This window comes from Furipterus horrens, unplaced genomic scaffold, assembly GCF_987537825.1.
Source record: "Furipterus horrens unplaced genomic scaffold, mFurHor1.1.pri manual_scaffold_3, whole genome shotgun sequence".
Classification (NCBI taxonomy): domain Eukaryota; kingdom Metazoa; phylum Chordata; class Mammalia; order Chiroptera; family Furipteridae; genus Furipterus; species Furipterus horrens.
The window spans coordinates 42,793,934-42,815,390 of record NW_028327173.1 but is presented as its reverse complement, the minus strand read 5'-3'; the positions used below and the strand labels follow the sequence as shown (position 1 = coordinate 42,815,390).

General features: G+C 37.5%; 1 pseudogene; it reads left to right on the top strand.

Annotated features, from left to right (window-relative positions):
* Positions 1 to 16,310: 16,310 nt before the first annotated feature.
* LOC150014996 (ras GTPase-activating protein-binding protein 2 pseudogene) lies at positions 16,311 to 17,790 on the top strand (annotated as a pseudogene).
* Positions 17,791 to 21,457: the final 3,667 nt, after the last annotated feature.

The following is a 21,457-nucleotide window of genomic DNA, read 5'->3' as shown; positions in this document are numbered from 1 at the left end:
AGGTTTCTCTACCCTTATTAAGAAAGTCCTATCATTTACTTTTTTAATACTAAGAATTTATTCATGCTGTATCATAAAAGCCCTTTGCATTTTAAGGATTAGCTAGAACACAGGGGATGCTATGTCTCTTTCATCACCTGAGAACTTAGAGCTGCACTGCCCATTAAGGCGGCCATTAGCCAATGTGACTATTTAAATTTAAATTTAATTTAGTTAAATAAAATAAAAAATTCAGTTTCTCAGTCACAGTAGTCATGTTTCTATAGATGCATGTGCCTACTGTATTGGACAGCACATGTACAGAACATTCCTATCATTGCTGAATGCTCTCCTGATAAGCCATTCTAGGGCGGCCAGTAAAGATACTCCAATTACAGCAGACTTGACTGGAGTCCTCAGGGTAAGTTACACTATGTTGCATTTAACTCGGTTAGCTCAGTATGGCGGAAGGAAATGTGTTTAATCCCAATGATATGGGGCCCCAGATAGTCAATTACTTCATTTGAGTTTCAGGATTCTGAAATTTCATGTCACTATTTTTTTTACCCCCTGCTCTACACCCATTTCCCCCATTAACTCTTTGTTTCTCAAATATTCTTTAAGAATGGCGACACACTGTCTGGCAAAGGGTAAGAAGAGAAAGGGAAAAAGGATTAGAGGGCACACCGATGTCTAAGCAATAAAAACCTGGTGTTCGGGGTTTTAGGGGTTCTCACATTGTAAGAAGTTCTAAAGTTTCACTTTAGAAAAAAGAAGGAGCCTTTAAGGGGTTGATTTCTGCTTTTTCTGGCAAACCTTAACTTCCTGGTTCAAAGAAAAGATGTGGATAAATAAGGCCCACAAGATTTCTTTGACATCAAATCACTCTTAAGGCATAGCATTTTGATGAGTTAAGTATAAACGAACCAGAAACATATGGATTAAATTTCCCCCATGATAGTAAGAGGTTCGAAAAATTGAGGGGAGAAAGAGCCAGAGAAAATGCATTTAGGGACTAACTGGGCCCTCGGTGCTTAAACCAGAGAGGGTACAATTTTGCTAAAAGTGAAATGTAAAGTTGAATCAGTCACCTCAGCTCTATTCCTAATGCAAAGTTTCCAGGCAGAAGTTGGAAATGACATTTGGGTTTCCCATCCAGTGGATTGGACTACAATCTAGGCTGAGAAAGCGCTCCTGCCCCAACCTGGCACAGTGGTGAGAATAAGGGAGTATGTGTGGGGCATGGAAGGTGGTGAAGGGGGATACTCCCTTCCTTGTACCAGTGAACAGAGTCAGCTCACTGGTGGCCTTGGTGGGGTGGCCTTGACCCATCAAGGCCTCTTAGAGGAAGCAACAATGTGTGCAAGGTAGGCCTCTTTGTATCCAAATCTGCCAAGGCACCAACCTTCCTTTTTTGAGAGCCACTGAAGGTTTGAAGTGGAAAAAGACATGATCGGATCACTCTGGCAGTTCTATGGAGTTTGGATACAGAGGACGGAAGATTTGTGAGAAGGAGAACAAGTTGGGAAGAGTAGGCAAAAGATGCCGAGGTCCAGAATTCAGAGGGAAATGTAAATATTTAGGGGAAAATGTCAGGGCTTGATGATCCACTTGATATAGCAGGTGAAATGAAGTAATGACGTAGGAACTAAGTAATTTGTTCAAAGTCATATAACTTGTTTCACAACCAGTTCTTTTTAACTCCTAAGTATCTGACTTAAGAAAACCAGGCTATTCATTCTTTTAATCATTGATAAGTACGGATTGAGTATGTATTGTGTGGTAAATACTTATAATAGGTGTTTGAGATAATGGTGCCGAGTTTGGGAATACTTATTGTGGTAGCAGGGAAATTATCTTACTAGTACCTTATGATATTGTTCTACAAAATCATTCCTGGAGACAGACCAAATAATCAGAGAAACCCAAACCACTCCTAACTAGATTCATTCAGAACTTTTGTTGTTATAATACTTTAGTTCAGGTTTTGAAGTAAGTTCAAGTTGAGGGAGACCTGCCTGCTTTCTCTAAATTAGTTGGTCTGTCTGTAATGAGCCCTTGGCCAGAGTCACTTGGCAGGATGCAATGCGGTGCATTAGAGGAAATTGCTCCTTATAGGCCTCATAAATCACTACCTCCTTGCAGGATCTTAGACAAAATGCACCAAGTCAGGCCACTGTCCCAAAGAAACAACCCATGGCTTCAAAAGGGCAATGCATCCCCTTCTATTGTTAACAGAATTACTAGCCCTTTTGTCTAGGGCTGGCTGTGGCTGGGGGAAAAAAAACTCTTTTTCCTTTCAGTTCAAGATCATATGGTTTGATGGGTTCCCACATGATGAATTCTTGTTAGATATAAGAGCTGGAGGGATGAAAGGGGGAGATGTTAGAATCACCTCCCAGATTGTATTGTACTGACCCATGTACTCACACAGTAAAAAAGTGGTAGAACTGAGATTTATATTATTTGCCTCCCCAATCAGTGTTCTTTCCACACCATCAACATTTGTGGAGTTGAGGGTAGGTAAGCCTAATTAATTAAGTTAATCATGTCTCCTCCAAATTGTCTCTACCAACAGGTAGAGAGAAAGTACAGATAAGACAATTTATAGAACAAGGAGTAAAAAACCCAAACTTGGAACCATCTCTGAAAGACACAGAACCCTATATTCCACTACAGTATTTCTAACACAGGTTAAGTTTGGATGTAAAAGAAATGATGGTCTTCATATACTAAATAGTTTGGCTGAGAAATTCATGATGATGTGGAAATCTTTGTATTCTTGACAGACTTGCCATGTTTGCTGTGAAAGATCATCACTTTCATGTTATTGTCAACTACCAATTGTTGGGTTTAATCATGCTGTGTTCATGTTATTTATGTGTCTTCTGTGAGGAGAATAAACTATTTTTTTTCTTTACAAAAGAAAAAATGCTAATAAAGATTAAAGATTTATTTCCTTTAATGAAGATTTGATAATTTGATATTTTTCCCTTTTTCTAAAATTTCTAATGGCCATCCATTGTTTTCAGGGGAAAAAAAATGTTTAAGCCCCTTGGAGTGGCATTGCTCCTCATGGATGGCTCATAAGAGAGAAAGAATATCCTAGTTGTTACAAGCAAGCTCTGGAAATAGCCTGAGTCTGACCTAGGGTTCTGTCAGTTTCCTGCTGTGTAAACTTGGACAAGTCACATGATATCTCTGCATCTCAGTTTTCTTATCTGTGAAATGGGGAAACTAATAGTACTACTGTATTAGGTGGTTTGGGGATTAAATGATGTTTTATATTTAAGGTGTTAGAACAGTGCCTGAGATATAGTTACTATTCAATAAATGTCAGCTATTATCCCTTTTTCTCCTATAGTAACTCCAAGATGCCTTGCCTAGTACTCTATGTCCAAGCCAAAACTGCTTTCAATGCTAGTCATTTCTACAAATTGCCATTTCTTTCTGATACGTGCATTATTTTTAAACTCAAATAGTATAGTCTTATTTTAAAGAACTCCTTATTTAATTAAGTCTTCATCTGTAATAGAAATTGTCCTTGTACTTTTTGAACTTTTATGTATTTTTCACCTTCTAGACATATTATAAACTCCTCTCATACCACTCCTTACTCTGTTACTATTATCTCTTTTGTCACAACCACTGCTGCTGCTTCTGACGACCATTGCTTGGGAACTTAACTATATTTCAGGCACTATGCCAAGTGCTTCATATGCACTATCTACTTTCAATACTATGAAAACCTTAAAGGGTAAGTACTAATCATTCATTTAATTCATATTTCTTCAGGGCTTTATTTGTGCATGTGAATATCCTAGGCACTGAGAATACAGTGGTGAACAAGACAAAGTTCTTGATTTCGTGGAACCTTTATCCGTAACTTCTGTTGCCCCCATTTTAAGCAAGTATCTGAGGCACGTGCAGCTGAGAGAGTTGTAGAAGGAGCAACCAGACCCAATGCACTTGGATTCTAAATCCTTTGCAAGATCACTTTTTCAAGGTGTCATTGAGACTTCTTGATTTTCCTCTACTTTCTATTTCCTCCTTTTCCTTTCCCAATATCCTTCATTTGCTGATTGGTGATCTCTGCATTTTGAGGAAGTTGATTCTATCTTAGCTCCAAGGATTGAGTACTATGTGAATTAGTCTATAGGAAGCAACTTACTTCTTTAACTCTTCAAACTGTGGAGATTGGGTCATGACTGGAAATTTCAAATCATAATGAATTCTGATATCTTTCTTTGGAATGCATGGACAAAAGTGCTCTCTGTGGATAGCATGATGTGTATACATAAAGCCTGAAACAGCAACAGCCATTTTTGCCTCCATGAGGGAACCCAGTGTGCTAATAAAGTCAACCAATAGAGGAAGGCAGAGCCAAAAGAATTTTAGAGAAAAGATTGGAGTCCCAATGACATCATGAACCTCTAGTTTAAACTATGCCTGAAGCTGCCATACTCCTGAACTTGTATGATTCACAAGGCAATACATTATCTTTATTTTTAACCATGTCATTTTGGTCACTAGTGTTTTTACTGTTGCTTTGTTTTATAATTAAAAGCATCTGAAACAATAGATAAAGCAAAGCTCAGTGCCAGTTCCTTGTCTTGACCATATTCATTTCCCCATCATCTTATCTTTATTCTTCTTTTATTCTGCTTTCTTATATTCTATTTCCTACTTCCCTCCCCTTTCACTCTTCTAAAATCCATATGACTCCTATCAACACAACTAGTAGGAACATTACCAGATATCATAATGAGCCCCCAAACTATTTATCTCATAGAAAAATGTTTGGGCTGGAAGGGAGTTTGAGAGATAATGTGTCCTAGCCCCTTCCTTCAGGCAGGTGAACTATTATTATTCTCAGGAGAGTCCCAAAGTACTAAATGACTAGTTCAACTAGTTAATGTTAGACTGGGGAATAAACCCCAAATGAAAGAGTCAGAGAATCCTGGCACTCAGAAGCTGTAAGGATTTCAGGGATTGTCTGGATCCCACCCACTCCTTTTACAGTTGAGTAAACAGTGCTGATGAGGGTTAGTGACATGCCCACTATCACGTTTCTAAACTGCAGCAGACCTAGGACAAACATAAACTTTCTAAATCCCTCTCGACTGTTATTTCTTTGGCATTGAACTGCTTCTGCCTTTCCAATTAACTCCTTTTTTTAAGTGTTGGGTAATTTTTGACATTAACATGCCAGTACTTGAGGAAGTTCAATACTCTAACTGGCTTGAATCCTCTATGTTGCCTTGATGTCTTTTAGAGTTGTATCCATTCATAACACAGGACCCTAAGGCTCAGAAACAACTTTAAGTCCTTAAACACTTTCTTCCTCTTTGTTGGAATCAGTTATAACATACAAAAAGTACTTCTAATTTGGAATACAGTGTTCTTCCTCTCAAAGTTAACTCTCTAGCATGCATGTTGGGAATGGGGTTGGACACAAAGCTTGCTTGCCAACCACTGCACTTATATGGAACATTCTAGATTTTCATTATAAAAATACTTCTCCACCAACAACTACTTTTGAAATTTCCGGTCATTATAAGCTATTGAAACCCTGTCTCCGTTTCTTTTAGCTTTAGTGTCCAGACACAGTCTCATCCCATGTGTCACCAAACAGGTATTTTTTCCAGCCCAGTGGGCTAGGGCTGGTGCCACCAACTTGCTGAAGGTCCTTTCTTAAGGCTTATATTTCTCTGGGGTTCAAATTTAACTTTTTATCTCTCCACTCTCTTTTCAGTTAGGATGAACATAGCAATAGGTCAAAGATTTTTACCCAATCTTCCTTCTATGTCCACAATTCTTAATTCTCTGCATGAGAGGTTGTGGTTGAGAGAAAGACTTCTTCCCTCACTAGCCTTCCTAAACATTTTCACACCTGACAATGTTCCCTAAAAAACACGTTTTAATATGTACAATTGTGTATCTGCCAGGATTTTTATGTCATTCTTCCACACCAAAGAAACAACCTCCAAACTCTGTTTGCTTCCTGCCCCCTCACTGATGCTGCAGGTGCAATGTGGGTCACCTAGAGATTCCCCTCCATGTCCTCATTGTGCATAGTCAGTCCCCAGGCTGAATGAGAGACTTGTTGCTCTGATAGAAAGAAAAGAAAGTTTTACAGGGTTTAGCAATAGACAAACACCCTTAACCAAAAAGTGACACATGCATTGCTGTTTTCAGATTCATTGGTCAAAGAAAGTTACATGGGCACATCTCATTATAAGTGGAGTGAAAGAGAGAGAAAGCCACTAAAGACCTAAAGACAACCACTGCAACATTTAAATTACAATATCTCTTGAAAAAAGTGGATTGACAGGAAGAAGGGGGGAAATACAGAGGAGGAGGGGAAAGGGAATGAGTGCTAGTGAACACTGAGAACTATCTGTGGCACTTAAACACTGGTATTTTCTCTACTGCCTAGACACTTCAATGGCTGCCACATAACATAGAAAGATGCAGAGCCAAATGTCTATCTTGCTACTAAAATAGACTTATTGTGTCCCTGGGAGATAGAAAGGGGCTGGGAAGCCACAGGATAGCTTCCAAACATCTTTAGCCAATAAGGATCTTTATTAGTTGGGTCCTACTTTTCTCTCTCTCTCTCTCTTTTTTTTTTCTCCTTTTTTTATTACATTCTCTCCAAATAAAAATTCTTGACTTCTTTCTTCTTTCTATTCTATATTTTTAATAACTGTTTTCCTTTATAAACATGGTTAATACTTTTTATTCATCAACTTAATGATTACACTAAAATCATCCCACTACTTGTATAACTGAAGTTATTCTTTCTAATCTAATACCTTCTTGTTTTCATAAAACTACCATATAGATTATTTTTAATTTATTGAACATACTATTGTTTGGAATATTATTTTGAATTAGAAAAAATATCCATACTCTATAGTTAAAACCCAATATTTTTTCCATCTCCAGTAAAGGTGACAATCTTAAAAAAGCTTTTTTGGTGCTTTCTTGGCCCTAAGGTAGATTTCTTAATCTTTGGAGATCTGTTAAAATTAAAAACAGCTGTGCAGATCATAGCCTTAGAAACAAATTATATCAGTGAGTTTTTTGTTTTTGTTTTTTGGTAGTTCTTTAGTTTTCTTGTCTATTGATTACTATTCATGTCCAGCTTTTCTGATAGGATGAGTGCTTTTATTTTATCTAAGCTTTAAAACTGAATATCTCCTCCTGAGGTCAATTCTTAGTTTTAAACACTAAAAGCCATTTGATATGGAGTCATGGCTTAGAAGCAGCCTTGCCACTTGTCTCTTTCAAATTCTCATTCAGGCAAAAACAACTTCAGTAGTATGACAGAGAAATATATACCCAGACTCTCTGAAAACTCTAATAGTGATGGAGAACTTACTAACTCAAGCATCTAGTCCATTCCTTTTTGAGGGAACGGGGGTGGGGGAAGATCGTGGTAGGTCATACTGTTAGAATGGGTTAAAATGTCACAATACTTACATTTCAACAAAATCCATCTCCATGTGCCCCTATGCATCAATCTTATTTCTTCACTTTTTGCACTATACAACAAGTCTGAGGACCCTCCTCCCCTTTTTCACATATTTGAAGTTAGCTACCATGGCTCCTAAGTTTTTTATTTTCTTAAGCTTATCGTGTCAAGAGTCTTCAGATGTCCTTTTTTGGAGATGGATCACAGTTTTTATTGTTCTCCTTTGGATACAGCCATTTGTCACTGTCACTCCTAGGGCATAGTGCTGTGTGTGTGAATTTTTGTTTCACAATATGTTGCTTGATGAGTTTCTCCCCAGTATGCTTGAAGTAAGTGTGCCTTGGACAAACTGAGCATAAATGTCCTTAGATAAGTTTTTCTGTGGCAAAATGGGAAACAGACTCACTTGTTTGTTTCAGAAGTTGGTATGGATGTAGATGCATTTAGTGTGTAAATATACAAATGGAATATAGGTAATAGGAACATCAATAATATGTCTGAGCCATCTTTAACACAGTAGTTAGATGACAACTTTACTAACTCAATAGGTCCTACAGTAGTTCTCCTTTGAAAAGCAGGCATCAATTCACTCTTACTTCGAGGATCTCTGACACTAATATGACTCAGTTCTTCTCCTGTCTGTTTTTCATATACCAGGATCAACTGAATACTTATCTCTTCATATCTACAGTTCATACTCCCCCCAAAGTCTATTTGGTTTATGAAATCATCATTCTCGTTTGTTAGAGGTTTTGTACCAATGTATATTATAGGTTTTGGTGCAGCTTACCGATTGCCTTTCTTTGGTTAGATGGCCTCTCCTGGGCCTATCAGGCATGGTCAGGAGAAAGTTGAGACATGTAATATAAAATGTGGCTTTTCTTCAGTAAGGAAATGCCAATGTTCCTTAACAAGAGTGCTGGCCATTATGATATTGAGTTTTCTGGACTCCTTTATGGGATCAAAGGAAAATGAGTAGGAGAAAAGAACTCATTATCTGTACATGGGAATAAGACAACAATTCTGGGTCTTTTCTGAGGACAACTCTGTTAGGTCTTGTAATTTGGGAACCATCTATCTGTAAACAATGGGTTATTGATTAGCAAAGCACTAAATAAGGGAAGAGCAGGTGGTGCCATTGCCTGGTATATGAAAAACTACATGAAGTTGGGGACAATAAAATATATTTCTTTAAAAACTAAGCTCAATACTGAGTACATAGTCTCAATAAATGTGGATAGGTAAATATCTCTTAAATAAACAACCCAAAGAAAACCCCAGTACTGCTTTAAATAGAAATTTAAACATTAGTCACTTAGGAAGCAGGAGATAGATAAGTCTCTATAGCACCAGATTAGTCACCATAGCACCATTTGATTCAATAGTTATTTTCTATTTTTTTAAATAGGGAAAAGTTATATAACTCAGTTACCTCTAGACTGATTCCTGTGGATATTATTTCATTTGAAAGATTAAGCTTACTCTGTATCTCTGTATCATCAAAACTAGAACTTGAGACAGTAATACAGAGGTTAAAATAATCCTGCTTTTCCCCTTAGTTTAAATAACTTTCTAACAGTTGAAATTTTCAGGGGACTCTGGGGAATGTTTACCTAGCTTCTATGTTATAAACTCCATCTTCAGTATCTTTCAATTTCTGAGGTTCAGTGGTTTATTTTCTTCTGTCTATACTCATATAACTTTTGTCTACATCAGTGATGGCAAATTACTGACCCAAATAGCATTGATCCTTTTCCTATGCCCATAGCAGACATCACTAATGAATTACAGACACTGCCAGTATAGTGGAGTTAGCACTGCAGATGACACTTTTTTGATGAAGACCTCAGAGTTGTCTCATATCTGATTCTGTAGGCTCATTGTCCTAATTAGCAATGTGGTCTGGTATTTTTTGTCAGGTTGCTGTGGCTTTATATCTCTTCTTTCAGCTTTTCCTGCGTACCTTGTACAGCTAAAATTAACATTTACCATGAAGTCATCAATCTTGGTCAGTTATTAATTCAGTTATTTTGCTTTTCAAACTGTTAGTCCTTACCTATATAGGGAAAAAAAAAAAAATATATATATATATATATATATACATATATCGGCGGCAGCGGCGGCAGCCGTCCGTCTCGAGAGACGATGGTGTAGCTTCTTAAGAGTCTATCTGCACTGCCGAGAATGGCTGTGCAGTCCGACTCGGGAGTGACACGGTATCTGTCTCCTCCCATGTTGAATCGACATCTTGCGATGACGCTGGAGTGTCCTCTCCAGTGAAGCTGAAGCTACAGAGCCTGGGCAGGGTGATATGGAGGGTCTGCTGTTGCCCATGCAGCAGACCCCCCCTCTCTTTGCAGCTGAAGGGTCCAAGGGAAAGACGGAGTCAATACAGCTTGGCTTCAGGTGCGCCGCAGGAGTTGCCGGTGTTGACTACAACATCAAACCGCCTTAGGGACTCCGGCTCCGGATTTTCTGTCGGGGTTTACTCCCTTAGCCTTTCCCCTGAAGAGGTATGCCGCAAGGCAGCGGAGGTTTTTTGGAGTCAGAGTTTTCCTCCTCTGATGTGCCCTGACTGGAAGATCGAACCAGCGACACTTAGCTCGCAGGCCGACGCTCAATCCACTGAGCCAAACCAGCCAGGACATATATATATACGTAAGATTAATCTAGACCTTTGCTGAGGTAAATTAAAATTCACATACAAACCTCTGCAACTCAGATGTATTGCTCAGATTGCATAGTTTTTATAGAGCAGAAATATAATGCAGTATAGCTGAAAATCTCATTTAGTCCAAGTACTAAAGGAATGTTTCTGTTCAGAAATGAATCAAGTGGAAAAATCAATTTACCGACCAGGAAATGCATTTAACTGATTGTTAGTAAAAAAAAGAGATCTACCTGTTTAAAAGGTGCCTACTCATTAGACAAAGGATATCAGTGATTCTTCACCTGGTCCTCTCTGCTGATCTCACACACACACCTGCTATTTATCTCCATATATATGTTTCATAGGAATTTCCAACCCAACCTGTCCATTATGGAGTTCATCATCTTCCCCTCTTAATACCATTTCATCATTCAACATTTTCTATCACTCACTAATTCAACAAACATTTATTGATCATCTGTATGTGCTATGAACTGTGCATAATTCTGTAAATATAGGAAGGGGTGAACAGATATAGGTCCTGCTGTCATGAAGCTTATAACACAGTAGAATAGACAGACATAGGAAAGGCAATTACACAAGTGATCAGTCACTAAAGATAGAAACTAACAGTCATGCATACTTTTTTGTGTTGTTCTCAATCCAACCATTTAACCCTAAATTCCTCCAGATTATACTGTCTAAATATTTTGAAACAGTCTTTCTACACATTCCTACTTCCACTGCCAGAATTTGTTTTATCATCTCTCACCTACACCAATATAATAAACAATGTAGAATTCTTCCTCAAATGCATTTCTTACATATGCATCACCATAATGATCTAAAGTGCAAAAACAAATAGAAAATCTGAGTACAACTAGAATATAGTTTCCAAGATCCTTTTCAGTCTCCAAAACCCTCCAAGATTGCCTAATATACCTACTTCTGTATTTTTATTACTTACTCTTTGCATTTAAATTCTCACAACAACAAATATTTGCCATGTACACATATAACGTGCCACTGTGATATTGCTCATAGTATCTCTGCCTAGAATGGCTTCTTTCTCTGTTTGGCTTCTCTAACTTCTAACTATTTTCTAATAACCAAGATTTAGTTCTGAGATCTACAACCCTCCAAGGATAAATCAGGAATTCCATTGTATGTACTTCCCAAAACACCTAGATACATCTGACTCATTGTACTCAACTCTTTGTACTAGAAATGTCTGTTTATAACCCATCATCCTGATATGACTTTGGAATTACTATTTTTATAAGTATATTTTATTGATTATGCTGTTATAGTTGTCCAAACTTTTTTCCCCTTTGCCTCCCTCTGCCTGGGACCCCCCTTCCCTCCAGCAATCTCCCCATCCTTAGTTCATGTCCATGGTTTGTGCGTGTAAGTTCTTTGATGTCTCCATTTCTTGTACTATTCTTAACACCCCCTGTCTATTTTGTTCCTACCAATTATGCTCCTTAATCCCTGCACCATTTCTTCCTTTCTCCCCTTTCCCTCCACAGCTGATAACCCTCCAAATAATCCCCATACCTACGATTCTGTTCCTGTTCTGGTTGTTTGCTTAGTTTGTTTTTATTTTTGTTTTTTAGATTCAGTTGTTGATAGTTGTGAGTTTGTTGGCATTTTGATGTTTATAGTTCTTCTTTTTCTTTAATAAGTACCTTTAATATTTCATGTAAAATGGCTTGGTGATGATGAATTCCTTTAGCTTGATCTTGTCTGGGAAGCACTTTATCCAAAAGCTACAAAGTAGTTCACATAAGACTTTGAGATTCTTCACAGCAAGATTCTTCATCATTTTGGTTTTCTCAGAGCCCATTTAGGGTTTAACTCAATAGAAATATTTGTTTAATATATGAATGGTCTACAAACAAGATATCAACAAATATCAACTTTGAGGATGAAGTATTTGTCAAAATCTACCTTTTTTTAATCACGACATGTGTCTGTCTTGCTAAGCCATTGGACTGATCTGTGTTATGAATTAAGACTTGATGGCTAGATTGCACCTAATCCAATTAACATTAGCTATGCAAGCAGTGTTGCTTGTTGGTTAATGCAAATACTTGATCTGGCTAAACAATTCCATGTAAAAAATTGCACTTGTATAGCTGTTCTAATGCACCATCAAAGCTCCATACAATCCCACGTGTTACACTGACTGACAATTTATCACTGCACCCTGATATCAGTCGAAACTTCATCCTACTTTGAATCCCTTCACCAACCAATTCAAGCTGCTCTTCACTACTGAGCTGGTCTTCAGATCTATTTTGCCACTCTAGCATGTACTATTTTAATATCTATATATAGATCTATCAACTATAGGGAACAGGCCAAGTAAGAGATAGCTGTTACACTGTCTGCTTTAGTCTAGTTTCTTTACATGTACTATATCCAATTTTCCCAACACTACAAGAAAGCAGGTTCATATAAATCCTTTGTAAAAATAATAAAACTGAGACTTAGCCATGTGAAATAATTGTCTTCAGAACCCACAGCTGGTAGTGATGGTACCAGGATTTGAATACATGTGTATCTGACTATAGTTACCCACTTTTGCCAGTTTCTTTGTATCTACGTGGTTTAGTTTCCTTTTTTTTTTTTTTAAATAACACATGATAGACAATAAAGATGTTGGAACCAGATAAAGAGGCTAAGCTACTCTGAGCCATATTATTAGACGTGAAAGGCAACTTGATGGGTGTGGAAGGATGAGGAAAAAAGAGATCAAGAGGATTAGTCTGAAAAAAAGAAGGAACATCAGGGGGCGAGCCATGTGTGCAAGAGACCATGTACATTTTGGTGTAGATTTTATATAGAAAATATTCATGAAATTTAACTGTGCAATTATCTCCATTCTGTAGATAAGGAAACTAACCAACAATATTCAGTATCTTGTCTGAAATCAAACAGATAATATGGTTTAAAAATTTTTTTGGATAAGTATCTAAGTTACTCTAACTCCAAGTTCTGTTTTTTGGTGTTTTTTTTTGTTTGTTTGTTTGTTTGTTTGTTTTTTGTTTTTCTATTTACAACCCTCAGTAAACACTCTAAACAGAGGGCCATGAAGATTGAGGTGGAAAAATGTCCACAAACACATGGCTTTGTTATCTTAGCTTTCCTCCTGGGAGCCACCTTGCAGGCCTATCTGCCTTTGAGTCTCTGCACACCTAATTATGCCTTTTTTTAAAAGTATATTTTATTGATTATGTTGTTACAGTAGTCCCAATTTTTTCCCCTTTTGCTCCCCTCTGCCCAGTACCCCCCTTCCCTCCAGCAATCCCACCCCTCTTAGTTCATGTCCATGGGTAATGCACATAAGTTCTTTGGTGTCACCCTTTCCTATATTATTCTTAACTTCCCCGTCTATTTTGTACCAACCAATTATGCTCCTTAATCCCTGCACCATTTCCCCTTTTATCCCCCTTCCCCCTCCTAGCTGATAACCCTCCAAATGATCCTCATATCTATGATTCTGTTCTTATTCTGATTTGTTTTGTTGGATTTTGTTTTTATTTTTTACATTCAGTTGTTGATAGCTGTGAGTTTGTTGTCATTTTAATGTTCATAATTTTGATCTTCTTTTTCTTAAGTCCCTTTAACATTTCATATAATAATGGCTTGGTGATAACGAACTCCTTTATCTTTTTCTTGTCTGGAAAGCATTTCATCTGCACTTCCATTCTAAATGATAGCTTTGCTGGATAGAGTAATCTTGGTTGTAGGTCCTTGCTTTTCATCACATTGAATACTTATTGCCAGTCCCTTCTTGTCTGAAACAATTCTTTGAGAAATCAGCTGAAAGTCTTATAGTCAAACCTTTGTAGGTAACTCTCTGCTTTTCTCTTGCTGCTCTTAAGATTCTCTCCTTATCTTGAACCTTTGGCATTTTAATTATGATGTGTCTTGGTGTGGTCTTCCTTGGGTCTACTTTGTTTGGGACTCTCTGTGCTTCCTGGACTTGTATGTCTATTTCCTTCACAAAATTTGTGAAGTTTTCCTTCATTATTTTTTCACATAAGCTTTCAATTTCTTGCTCTTCCTCTTCTCCTATGATTTGGATGTTTGCATGTTTAAAGTTGTTCCAGAGTTTCTTAAGTCTCACGTTTTTCAACTCATGTTTCCTCATTCTGTACTGGTTGACTGTTTTTTCTTCTTTATATTCCAAATCATTGATTTGAACCCCGGTTTCCATCCCTTCACTATTGGTTTTGTGTGGATTTTCATTTGTTTCATTTAGTATAGCTTTCACTTCTTCCCTTATACATTTACCATACTTAAGCATGTCTGTCAAGCCTGTGAGCATCTTTGTCACCAGTGTTTTGAAATCTGCATCTGTTAGGTTGGCTATCTCCTTGTTTGTTAGGTTGGTTCTCTCCTCATCACTTAGTTTTCCCACTGGAACCTTGATCCATCCCTCTTTTGGGCCATACTTCTCTGTCTCCTCATCTTGACAGGCTCCTGTGTTTGTTTGCCTCTGTGTCTTAGGTATAGCTGTCACTCCTGTTACATTGTAAGGGGAGGAGCCTTAGGTATTTATCAGTACAGGGTGACCCATTTCACCACGTTGTGGCGCTGTATGTGGGGGAGGGGTCTGAGAGGGAACAATGCTGCTTGCTCAGCATACACTGTTTTTCCAGGCACTTCTCCCACTTTTGTATGGGACTGGTGCCTCTCTAGCTGTTGCTCTGGCTGTCATTCCAAAGTGGGCGGGTTTGCAGGCATTCTAGGACCATGGAGGCCCTTTAAACAAGTGGACTCTGCTGAGAGACCAACAGTTTCTTCCTCTACCCCAACCCCCAATGGTTTGCTCAGTCAGAAGCAATGAGGCTTTATTGTCCCAGGCACTGATACCATGAGCTATGCAGTCTGGTCTGGTGCTGGGGTGCTCCCCAGGTGTCTGTCCCAACTTTTTAAATTATGCCTTTTGATGATTGAACTACTAGGCCAATAGATAAACCCTTTGGAGACAAAGTTAAAAGGCTCTGTAGAAAAGTCAGATTGTCCCCTATTATCCACTTACCTTTAACTTTGAGATGTAAATAGGTAATTCTTTTCATTTAAACAATTTCACCCAAGTAAACAGCAAAACATCTCAAATGACTAGAATTAGCCTTCTGAAAGAGAATAGTAGTTATCATTTCTTCTTTTTAAAAATTTTTATTATAATAGACAAAATATTACATTAGTTTCAGGTATACTATATAGTGATTAGACACTTATATACCTTACAAAGTGATCATCCCTCACCCCTACTACCCAACTGACACCATACATAGTATTATAATATTATTGACTATATTCCCTATGCTATATTTTATATCCCTGTGACTATTTTTATAACTGCCAATATGTACTTTAATCTCTTTCATTTTTTTACCCATACTCCAAACTCCCTCCCAGCTAGTGACTAAGAGTTTGTTCTTTGTATCAATTAGTTTGTTTCTGTTTTATAGGTTCATTTATTTTGTTTTTTAGGTTCCACATATAATAATAACACATGGTACATCTTTTTATTTCCAACTCATTTCACTTAGCATAATACACTCCAGATCCATCCATGTTGTCAAAAATGGCAATATTTTATTCTTTTAATGGCTGAGTAATATTCCATTGTGTGTGTGTGTGTGTGTGTGTGTGTGTGTATCTGTTTATGTGTATCTCACATCTTTTTTATTCTATTGTCTACCAATAGACACAGGTTGCTTCCATATCTTGGCTATGGTAAATAATACAATTCTTTTGCTTAATTTTAGTGAACACTGTGCTTAGAATTTCACATGCATTAATTCATTAAATCTTAAAATAAATAATATGTGTTATATACTATATATTTACTCATTTTATAAGTGGGAGAACTGAGCCTTAACAAGGTTAATATACCTTGCTACTGGTACAGAACTGATGATTCAAAGGTTTGGTTGAAAAAAGAAATCATGAATATTGGCCCTATTATTTAGAGTCAGAAGAACGTCTGTGTTCTTGATAGCTCGCTGCAGCACCTGGCGCCCTCGAAGAGCTCGTTGTAAGGGAAGGAGCTCGCAGCTCTCCTGGTCTCGAAGGTTGACGTTTGTCGGAGGGAGGGGGAGGTGAGCAAGAAGAATCCACTGCAGCGGGTTGGGTTCTCTGCGACTCCTGCTGACCTCCACGCGACATACCTGCCGCGGCTGTTGGTTGGAGCATTTGACATTGTGCAGCAAAGAAATGGCTATGGAGAAGCCCAGTCCGCTGCTTGTGGGGTGGGAGTTTGTGAGGCAATATTATACTTTGCTAAGTAAAACTCCAGAATATTTACACAGGTTTTATGGCAGGAATTCTTCCTATGTTCGTGGTGGAGTAGATGCTAGTGGAAAGCCCCAGGAGGCTGTTTATAGCCAAAATGATACACACCACAAAGTATTATCTCTGAACTTCAGTGAATGTCATACCAAAATTCATCATGTGGATGTTCATGCAACCTTAAGTGATGGAGTAGTTGTCCAGGTCATGGGTTTGCTATCTAACAGTCGACAGCCAGAGAGGAAATTTATGCAAACCTTCGTTCTGGCTCCTGAAGGATCTGTTCTAAATAAGTTTTACATTTACAATGACATGTTTCATTATGAGGATGAAGTCTTTGGTGATTCGGAACCAGAACTTGATGAAGAATCAGAAGATGAAGTAGAAGAGGAGCAAGAAGAAAGGCAACCATCTCCAGAACCTGTACAAGAAAATGCTAACAGTGGATACTGTGAAGCTCACCCTGTGACTAATGGCAGAGAGGAGCCTTTGGAAGAATCCTCTCATGAACCTGAACCTGAGCCAGAATCTGAAACAAAGACTGAAGAGCTGAAACCACCAGTGGAAGAGAAGAACTTCAAAGAATTAGAGGAGAAGTCTACTTCTCCTCTGCCTGCCAAACCTGTTTCTCTGCTACAAGAACCATCAAAGCCAAGAGTTGAAGCTAAACCAGAAGTCCAATCTCAGCCACCTCGTGTGCGTGAACAACGACCTAGAGAATGATCTGGTTTCCCTCCTAGAAGGCCAAGACCAGGCAGGGGAGATATCAAACAGAATGAATCTGACAACCATAGAGTAATTCGCTACCCAGATAGTCATCAACTTTTGTTGGTAACTTGACACATGATATTGATGAAAATGAACTGAAAGAATTCTTCATGAGTTTTGGAAACATTGTGGAACTTCGCCTCAATACCAAGGTGTTGGGGGAAAACTTCCAAATTTTGGTTTTGTGGTTTTTGATAACTCTGAACCAGTTCAGAGAATCGTAATTGCAAAACCAATTATGTTTTGAGGGGAAGTGCATTTAAATGTGGAAGAGAAAAAAACAAGAGCTGCAAGGGAGTGAGAAACCAGAGGTGGTGGTGATGATCGCAGGGATATCAGGCACAACGATCGAGGTCCTGGTGGTCCACGTGGAATAGTGGGTGGTGGGATGATGTGTGACTGAGATGGAAGAGGACCTCCTGCAAGAGGCGGCATGGCACAGAAACTTGGCTCTGGAAGAGGAACCGGGCAGGTGGAAGGCCACTTCACGGGACAGCGTTGCTGAAGCCCCACTGCTGGCAAAGTCTTGGCAGTGGTACATTACTCATCGTGTTTGCATTCTTGTTAATTTGTTTGGCTTTGGAATGTGACACAGCCTTTTTGATCATTTCTTTGATGTGAAAAGCATCTTTTGGTTATGAGTTAAATCGAGGTGGACATTATTTCCCCAATTTTACAACAGGATTCACATTGTTAATTTATAAATCTAGACTTGGAGAATTAAGGACTGAGGAATGACAATATCTTTAACTATCTACATCAAAATGAACTTTTTAAAAGGATATGCCCAACTGAATTCAGGTCCTTTGAGCCCCCCACCCCCCCAAAAAAATACAAACCAACAGAAACTTGTTATGCACTCATCAAAATGCACTAATGGGTACTCTGAACTCATTAACATTTGACATCTGCAAACAGGAGGCAACAGGAAAAAAATCTTTCATCCTTTTTTCCAGTAGAGAATAGTTTGTGAATGATGAAGGCATTTTATCTGCTTGCCATGACCAGTGTGTGTACACATAAACCTTAACAAGACTACAAGTATATTCCCAAGGAAATCATTTAATTTGAACTAAGTAACAAAAACCAGAACTTCAGATGCTTTGGTCTTGAATACTAGAACAGGTTTAGTAGCTTCATATCTAGGATTTTTCTACCTGCCCCTCTTCAGTACAGGGGTGGCTGACTGCTGAACACACTTCTCCCCTTTTCCTTTCTTTAAGCTGTGTACAGTGAAAATTGTCTTTACTGTATTTTTGTTCTCTGGTAATGTAATAAGCATGATGGTGCCTTCTATTAATACATCATTCCAGTCTTGCTGGTAATTTTGTACAGTATAGTGTATGAATTGCTGTGCTGCAAAGCCAAACAGCTGTAAAATGTTGAAAAATAATTGAAGTGTATAATAATTGCAGTATCTTTAAAATTAAAAGAATATATATAGAGTCAGAAGAAACAGATTAATCAACCAATGTGTTGTTAAATATATATTCATTTAGCAGGATACCATCTAGCATGATAAGAGTTCAGGAACATAGATTAAATATATAAAATAATTCATGGATAATATCCTTTGATACAACAAAATAAATTAATTATTGCAACTCATTTTAACAAAATATCTCAGCTAATAAATTCATCTTAGACATTGAGACTTTTCTAGTTGGTCATATAGAGTACCAACCCCTGTAAAAATCAAATGAGATGTAATGTTAAAGCACTTTGTAACATGTTGAGAACTAATACAAATTTAGAAAAATATTATTGATTATATATATGAGCCACAGTTGCCTTGATGAAATCTTGAACTTTCCTTTTTTAAAAAAAATTATACTTAGAAAAATATATGAAACATTTGGAAAAGAACAGAAATTTGTGCAGTGATAAAAAAAGGAGTTTATTAAGTAATTGATTTTCATAGGAATTTATGAACAGGTTGGTAATGAGCAGTCTTACCAAAATTACCTAATGAATTATGATTTTATTTTAAGCCTATTATCTGCCAAAAAGAATAATATCAATTATATATATGTACTTGTACATGTCAGTTTCTCTATTATATATCGATCTATTTGTCATCTAGTGATATTTTCATATTTGGATATCTATCTAATGTTAATAGCAGAGATAAAGAAGCTTTATATTTGTATTGAGTATTTTCGTCATTGTTAGTAATACTTGTCCAACAGAATTTTATAAATTGTAGTCTTAAATGCAATATCTTTTTGAATAGTAACAGGTTTATCATAAAGTTTAAATACAAGTAATGTGGTACCTTAGCCAGCCAGGGAAGAAGAGGGTTAAAGATGGGTTCTAAAGAGAGTCAAAGCCAGGTTGAGACAAATGTCGGACACTATGGTACCAAATCAGACTTTCTAGTTTTAGGCTCAGATTTGCAATTATTGAGACCTCTCTCCCCACCCATCTCCCCGTTTTACTGAGAAATAATGGACATGTAACATTGAATAAGTTTAAGGTGCAAAACACTAGTGTTTCTAAAATATGTTCTCTATTTGAAGTTACCTCTCCATTACTTTTTAACATTTAACATTAATACATTGTATACAGACACTGTATGCCATATTGTAAACTCTGAATGGACAAAGACTATACTTGTTTATTTCTTTACCTTTTAATTTATTTAACAGAGCTCTTCTTATCACCTCTGTGGCAGGCAAAGTTACAGACTTTAAATGACTTACAATCTAGCAGGGGAGGCTTAAAAATAAACAGACCCAATACAAAGTATTCCAGGCTCACGCTGAGAGGGCATGCAGAAGAAAACATTGTTTAGTCTGAAGATGAGTTGTGCTCAAGAGATGGTTTTCTAGGCAAGTAGCTCCTCATAAACACTGGAAAATAAGAGTACATAACATTTCAAAAGGTTTAAGGATTTCAGTAGTGATCACAGGATTAGACGCATATAAGAAAATAAGGACTGATATCAGACTGGAGAGACAGATAGCAGATAGATCCTAAATAGACATAGATGTCATATTAAGACTCTGTACTTCTTTCTAGATGAGGTAGGACAATTGAAAATATAAGTAGGAGAGTGACAGAATGAGATTACTTTTAGAATGATCTCTCGTGCATCAGAGTGGAGGGTGTTTTGGAAGAGGTGCACAAGAATCAGGAGCCTGATTCAGGGTGTCTGGAAAATTTCCAGCAAATATACAGAAAACTAAAAGATGCAAGTTTGTGTAGGGAGTAAAAAGGAGAGGAATGAAATATTAAAATAGCCAAATAAATCATCAGCATCAGCCAGCAATAAGAAGAAGAATGTTAAACTACAAATAAAAACATGGTCGCCAAGGGCAGATTGAGAAGATGCAGTACAGCAGGCTGAATGGTGCCTTATCTGTTCAGTTTTAATGTGTATATTCTGTTTTTCCAGTACCATTTATTGACAAAACTATCATTTCCCCAGTGAACTGTCTTGTCAACATATTTTGATCATGTATGTGAGGGCTTATTTCTGGGCTCTCTATTCTATTTCGTTAGTCTACATGATTGTCTTTATGCCATTACCACACTTTTGATTACTGCAGTATTGTATTCAGTTTTATTTATTTATTTATTTATAATTTTATTTTTTGGTTTTTCAATTACAGTTGTCCTATTTTTTCCCCATTGCTCTCCCCACCCAGCCTACCCCTTCTCCCACAATCATATCCCTCCCCATTGTCCATGTCCATGAGTCATTCATACACGTTCCTTGACTAGACCTTTCCCTTACTTATCCCCCTTCTCTCCCTCCCCCCTCCCCCCTATTGACTGTTGTTCTGCTCCTTGTTCTATTTAGTTCATCTGTTTATGTTGTTCTTTAGTTTCCTGTATTAGGTGATATTATATGGTATTTTTCTTTCTTTGCCTGGCTTATTTCATTAAGCATAATTCTCTCTAAGTGCCCATCTGCAAATGAGTAGGTCAAAAAACTGTGGTACATTTACACAACAGAATACTATGCAGCAGAGAGAAAGAAGGAACTTCTGCCATTTGTAACAACATGGATAGAACTAGAGAGAATTATGTATTCAGTTTTGAAGTGTGGAAGTGCAAGTTCTGCAACTTAGTTCTTCAGCTGTAGGGGAAAGGGTATGCAACAGCAGCTTCCTGCCTTCATAATGAGAAGCAGCAATCAGTGATCAGTATATAGATCCCTGAGTCTTGAAGGATATAGTCACTGATCATCAGGCAAATGCAAATCAAAATGAAAATGAGATGCTATTTCACACCAGTCAGAATGGCTAATATAAAAAATTCATCAA